Below are 7,036 nucleotides of genomic sequence, written 5' to 3' on the forward strand. Positions count from 1 at the left end.
CTGTGCGGAGGGGAGCGGGTAGGTCCGAGGGCCTCCTCGTAGGACTGCTCCTGGGCACGGCCAAGGGTGCCATCAGCCTGTCCAGGCAGCGGGCGGTCGAGAGGGTCGTTCAACCTGACTGCCTGCCTCTCTTCCGCGCGTACATCCGCGCCAGGGTGTCCTTGGAGATGGAGCACGCGGTGTCCACCGGTACGCTCGCGGCCTTCCGCGAGAGGTGGGCACCGGAGGGACTGCAGTGCATCATCACGCCCGGCAACCAAATTTTAATTTGACTTTATGTTTTAAAGTTTAATTTGTTTTAATTGCCGGTGTTTTTAGTGTCCCCTCCCTTTTTGTAGGGGGCACTTGTAGGAAAAAATATATATGATTTTAGTGCCCAAAAAAAAACTTTAAAAAAAAAAGAAACAAAAAAAAATACAAAAAACAAAAAAGAAGGACCTTGTAAATGTCTGGTGCGTCCCCGAGATCGGGGGGCCACGATTTACTGTTTTCGTTTCCCCCAAAAAAGAGTTCTGTGGACAAGCACTCCAAGGTCCCTTTGTTCATCTACACTATTAAGTGGCCTACCGCTTAATGTTTATAGCCTGTTTATAGAATAAAAGGAAAAGGAGGTGGGGTAGCATTGCTGGTTAAGGAGGAAATTAAAGCAATAGTTCAGAAGGACAATAGCATGGATGATGTGGAATCTATATGGGTAGAGCTGCAGAACACCAAAGGGCAAAAAATGTTAGTGGGAGTTGTGTACAGACCTCCAAACAGTAGTAGTGATGTTGGGGAGGGCATCAAACATGAAATTAGGGGTGCATGCAATAAAGGTGCAGCAGTTATAATGGGTGACTTTAATATGCACATAGATTGGGTTAACCAAACTGGAAGCAATACGGTGGAGGAGGATTTCCTGGAGTACATAAGGGATGGTTTTTTAGACCAATATGTCGAGGAACCAACTAGGGGGGAGGCCATCTTAGACTGGGTGTTGTGTAATGAGAGACGATTAATTAGCAATCTCGTGCGAGGCCCCTTGGGGAAGAGTGACCATAATATGGTGGAATTCTGCATTAGGATGGAGAATGAAACAGTTAATTCAGAGACCATGGTCCAGAACTTAAAGAAGGGTAACTTTGAAGGTATGAGGTGTGAATTGGCTAGGATAGATTGGCGAATGATACTTAAGGGGTTGACTGTGGATGGGCAATGACAGACATTTAGAGACCACATGGATGAACTACAACAATTGTACATTCCTGTCTGGCGTAAAAATAAAAAAGGTAAGGTGGCTCAACCGTGGCTATCAAGGGAAATCAGGGATAGTATTAAAGCCAAGGAAGTGGCATACAAATTGGCCAGAAATAGCAGCGAACCCGGGGACTGGGAGAAATTTAGAACTCAGCAGAGGAGGACAAAGGGTTTGATTAGGGCAGGGAAAATGGAGTACGAGAAGAAGCTTGCAGGGAACATTAAGGCGGATTGCAAAAGTTTCTATAGATATGTAAAGAGAAAAAGGTTAGTAAAGACAAACATAGGTACCCTGCAGTCAGAATCAGGGGAAGTCATAACGGGGAACAAAGAAATGGCGGACCAATTGAACAAGTACTTTGGTTCGGTATTCACTAAGGAGGACACAAACAACCTTCCGGATAGAAAAGAGGTCAGAGGGTCTAGTAAGGAGGAGGAACTGAGGGAAATCCTTATTAGTCGGGAAATTGTGTTGGGGAAATTGATGGGATTGAAGGCCGATAAATCCCCAGGGCCTGATGGACTGCATCCCAGGGTACTTAAGGAGGTGGCCTTGGAAATAGTGGATGCATTGACAGTCATTTTCCAACATTCTATTGACTCTGGATCAGTTCCTATGGAGTGGAGGGTAGCCAATGTAACCCCACTTATTAAAAAAGGAGGGAGAGAAATAACAGGGAATTATAGACCGGTCAGCCTGACATCGGTAGTGGGTAAAATGATGGAATCAATTATTAAGGATGTCATAGCAGTGCATTTGGAAAGAGGTGACATGAAAGGTCCAAGTCAGCATGGATTTGTGAAAGGGAAATCATGCTTGACAAATCTTCTGGAAATTTTTGAGGATGTTTCCAGTAGAGTGGACAAGGGAGAACCAGTTGATGTGGTATATTTGGACTTTCAGAAGGCTTTCGACAAGGTCCCAAACAAGAGATTAATGTACAAAGTTAAAGCACATAGGATTGGGGGTAGTGTACTGACATGGATTGAGAACTGGTTGTCAGACAGGAAGCAAAGAGTAGGAGTAAATGGGGACTTTTCAGAATGGCAGGCGGTGACTAGTCGGGTACCGCAAGGTTCTGTGCTGGGGCCCCAGCTGTTTACACTGTACATTAATGATTTAGATGAGGGGATTAAATGTAGTATCTCCAAATTTGCGGATGACACTAAGTTGGGTGGCAGTGTGAGCTGCGAGGAGGATGCTATGAGGCTGCAGAGTGACTTGGATAGGTTAGGTGAGTGGGCAAATGCATGGCAGATGAAGTATAATGTGGATAAATGTGAGGTTATCCACTTTGGTGGTAAAAACAGAGAGACAGACTATTATCTGAATGGTGACAGATTAGGAAAAGGGGAGGTGCAAAGAGACCTGGGTGTCATGGTACATCAGTCATTGAAGGTTGGTATGCAGGTACAGCAGGCGGTTAAGAAAGCAAATGGCATGTTGGCCTTCATATCGAGGGGATTTGAGTACAGGGGCAGGGAGGTGTTGCTACAGTTGTACAGGGCCTTGGTGAGGCCACACCTGCAGTATTGTATACAGTTTTGGTCTCCTAACCTGAGGAAGGACATTCTTGCTATTGAGGGAGTGCAGCGAAGGTTCACCAGACTGATTCCCAGGATGGTGGGACTGACCTATCAAGAAAGACTGGATCAACTGGGCTTGTATTCACTGGAGTTCAGAAGAATGAGAGGGAACCTCATAGAAACGTTTAAAATTCTGACGGGGTTAGACAGGTTAGATGCAGGAAGAATGTTCCCAATGTTGGGGAAGTCCAGAACCAGGGGACACAGTCTAAGGATAAGGGGTAAGCCATTTAGGACCGAGATGAGGAGGAATTTCTTCATCCAGAGAGTGGTGAACCTGTGGAATTCTCTACCACAGAAAGTTGTTGAGGCCAATTCACTAAATATATTCAAAAAGGAGTTGGATGAAGACCTTACCACTAGGGGGATCAAGGGGTATGGCGAGAAAGCAGGAATGGGGTACTGAAGTTGCATGTTCAGCCATGAACTCATTGAATGGCGGTGCAGGCTAGAAGGGCCGAATGGCCTACTCCTGCACCTATTTTCTATGTTTCTATGTTTCCTTATTAGCCCTCCAAAAGTACATCACCTCACACTTCTCTGAATTAAATTCCATTTGCCACTGCTCTGCCCACCTGACCAGTAGATTGATATCCTCCTGCAGCCCATGACATTCCTCTTCATTATAACCACACAGCCAATTTTAGTGTTGTCTGCAAACTTCTTAATCATACTCCCTATATTCAAATCTAAATCGTTGATATATAAAGCACAAAAAGCAAGGGACCCAGTACTGAGCCTTGCGAAACCCCACTGGAAACATCATTCCAGTCACAAAAACATCCATCAATCATTACCCTTTGCCACTGGACCAAGACCTAGCTCTGTCAAGCCCGTGTGGTGGCTGGTGTGCAACGTTCAGCACACGTTAATCCACACACAGGCATCTTCCACCCCCTCAATTGGAGTTCAGGACTGGAACATCGGGTCCTTCGTTGAAACATCTGTGACCTCGTGTGGAAGCAAGTTATCCTGGTTCAAGGGACCGCCTATGATGATGATGAAAGGAAAGCTCCGGGTCTGTATGGTGCCATTGTGACACATCGAGACGTACCGCGCATGCGCGTCCATCTGTGCGCAACAACAATGTCTTCCCCGCCCGCGCATGCTCAGACAGTGAGGGAGATCCGGGCTCAGCCCTGCCCACTGGGAGCTGCAAGCTCCGCCCCTCACACACTCCGATTGGTTGGAGGACCACCCGCGCGCTCGGTCCTCCAGTCCCATCCCCGCTCTTCCCATTGGTTGGGAGCTGCCGTCAATCACCCGGGCAGTGTGAGTTGAGCATGTGCGGGCTGCGGGAGGTGGAGTGGCGACAGCGGGTGAGAGATGGGCGGAGGGAGGGAGCAGGTTAATAAACTCCACGGGCTTCACACACACCGAGTGTGGGCCCAGGCCCGAGAGACAACACTCTGCATTATCCGCTTCACACACACCCGGTGCTGGCCTCAGGCCCCGAACAAGAACCTGCGGCTCCGGCCTTTCCCCGAGCGGGGTCCCCGGCAGTTGCGGGGCTTTCTCCCGGTGACAGGCTCCGGGGGGGCAGCAGGGCGCATGCGCGGCCTTTCCCTGGGCCAGGAACCAGGAGGAGAGAATGTTGAGAGTCTCTATCCTGGACTCACAGTCAGGGCTTTTGTAAACTGCTGTTCCAGGCTGGGGTTTAACATTCTGCATAAATAGCCGATTGGCTTATCGGGCCGCAGTGTTTGTTTCAGAACCGCTGTCTGATCTGTCCCCTTAATCAAGGGATGGGTGGGGATTAAAAAGAAGATATTCGTGTGGAGGCAGAGGGCATGGTTGAGGTTTTAAATGAGTACATTGCTTCTGTCTTCACTACAGAAGAGGATTCTGCCAATGTAGCAGCAAACAAGATAGTATCGATATTACTTGGGATAAAAATTATCAGATTGTGGGTGCAGGGGATGGATTGGTCCTGTGGGTGGGTTTAGAAGCTTTATAAACACCTGGTGTGGGCCTGAGGTGCCAAATAAGAGCCCACAGGCCCCGTGTTTGCCCCCCGGTGACGGGCCCTGTGAGTGACCGCCCGGGGGAGCGGGCTCACAGGCCGCCAGCCTGGACAGGGCGAGGCTCACTGCGACTGCGCAGTACTTTGGGCAGGAACAAAGAGTGGGCGGGGCTTCAGGATCTCTGTCACTTTGATTGGACGACATGTTTCTCCCCATATTAGTGGCCCCTGAAAGGAAGCCTTGTTCTGATTCTTGTCTGGTGACCCTGGGGCAACACAGTATCACTCTATTGGTCCATGAAAATAAGCCCAGTGTCCAGGAGAGAAAATCATCAGTTCATTGCTTTTATTCTCATTCTGCACACAGGAGCTGTAAGCTGAATCCAGCCAGAGTAGAGCGAGGGAGAAAACTGGGAGCGGAGGATAAAATAATGGAGATGGTGCGATGGGTGTGGAGTTTAGCACAGGGAGGAGGGAGAGTGTGTGGGATGGGGATTTACAGCTTTGGGGGAACAAGAGAGTAAAAAATGTTCTATAGAAACTAAAATTATCTGTTCTGAATTTCTATCAATAATTACAGTGATGTATTTTGTAAACTCCCTTTACAGAGAATCAGAACGAGATGATTTGCAAACGAGAAACACAAACCAAACATCACCTCATGTTCTGACCGAGTCACTCGATTCATCAAGACCTGACTATCATCAGACTTTGCATGTGGAAGAATAAATGGTTGTCTGTGGGAAAAGATTTCAAAGATCAGTGTGACTGGAAAAGCACCGAGACACACATACCCGAGTGAGAGTGTTCCAGTGCACTGACTGTGGAAGGAGCTTTTACCAGTTACACAGCCTGAAAAACAGCGCACCATTTACAGCGGGAGAAACTGTACACGTGTTGTGTGTGTGGACGAGGCTTCAACTGATCGTCCAACCTGAGACACAAGGACACCCGCACCACGGAGAAACCGTGGAAATGTGGGGACCGTGGGAAGGGATTCAATTAACAAAACGCTGAAAACTAGGGAGAGGCTGTTCAACTGCCCTTATGTTGAATGTGATTCAATTGTCTAGCATGCTGACATGCCAGCGAGCTCGCAATAAAGACCATTTACCTGCTCCGTGTGTGGGAAGAGATTCACTTGTTCATCCCAACTCACTACAGACCAACTTGATCACACTGATGAGAGACCTTTTAAATGTTCTGACTGTGGGCACTCCACTTTCCTGCCTGCTCCTCATAACCCTTGATTCCTCTATCGTTCAGAAATATGTCTATCTCAATCTTAAATATATTCAATGACCCAGCCTCCACAGTTCTCTGGGGCAGAGAATTCCAAAGATTCAAGACCCTCAGAGAAGAAATTCCTCCCCATCTCTGTTTCAAATATCCGACCCCTTACTCTGAAACTATGCCCCTTAGTTCTAGATTCCCTACGAGGGAAAACATTTTGTGAAGCCCCCTCAGAATCTTATATGGTTCAATAAGATCACCTCTCATTCTTCTAATCTTCAATGAGTATAAACCCAACCTGCCCAACATTTCATCATAAGACAATCCCTTCATCTCGGGAATTAACCTAGTGAACCTTGTCTGAATTGCCTCCAATGCAAGTATATCCCTCCTTAAATAAGGAGACTAAAACCGTACACAGTACTGCAGGTGTGGTCTCACCAATGCCCTATACAGTTGTAGCAGGACTTCCGTGCTTTTATACTCCATCCCCTTGCAATAAAGGTGAACATTCCATTTGCCTTCCGAATTAATTGCTGTATCTGCAGGTGAGCTTTTTGTGTTTCATGTAGAAGGACCTCCAGATCCCTCTGTACCGCTGCATTTTGTAGTCTCCATTAAAATAATAATTTTTATTCTTCCGACCAAAGTGGATAACTTCACATTTTCCCACATTATACCCCAGCTGCCAAATTTTTGCCCACTCACTTAACCTATCTATATCCCTTTGCAGATTCTTTGTGTCCTCTTCACAACTTGCTTTCCCACCTGTCTTTGTATCATCGTCAAATTTGGCTACATTACACACGGTCCCTTCATCCAAGTCATTAACATAAAGTGTAAATAGTTGAGCTCCCAGCAGTGATCCCTGTGGCACTCCACGAGTTACAATTTGCCCATCTGAAAATGACCCATTTATCTGGACTATTCTGGGGTGAGGGGGTACACTGACCACGAATAGATTCTGCTAACTATAATGAGGTTTGTTTACTCTTTACAGTGTTTTGAATTGTGTGT

At 47.0% G+C, this 7,036-nt stretch overlaps 2 protein-coding genes across 2 annotated transcripts in view; both read left to right on the forward strand.

Annotated features, from left to right (window-relative positions):
- The window catches only part of LOC139273724 (zinc finger protein 3-like), a 106,471-nt gene extending 100,567 nt beyond the window's left edge, over positions 1 to 5,904 (forward strand). The window contains exon 7 of the transcript XR_011595324.1: positions 5,395 to 5,904. The gene's annotated coding sequence lies outside the window, so the exon portion shown is untranslated. The remainder of the gene's footprint in view (positions 1 to 5,394) is intronic.
- Positions 1 to 7,036, forward strand: part of LOC139273731 (zinc finger protein 664-like) — a 316,000-nt gene that overhangs the window by 212,041 nt on the left and 96,923 nt on the right. The window lies entirely within an intron of this gene.

This window comes from Pristiophorus japonicus, chromosome 9 (genome assembly GCF_044704955.1).
Source record: "Pristiophorus japonicus isolate sPriJap1 chromosome 9, sPriJap1.hap1, whole genome shotgun sequence".
In the NCBI taxonomy this organism is placed as follows: domain Eukaryota; kingdom Metazoa; phylum Chordata; class Chondrichthyes; family Pristiophoridae; genus Pristiophorus; species Pristiophorus japonicus.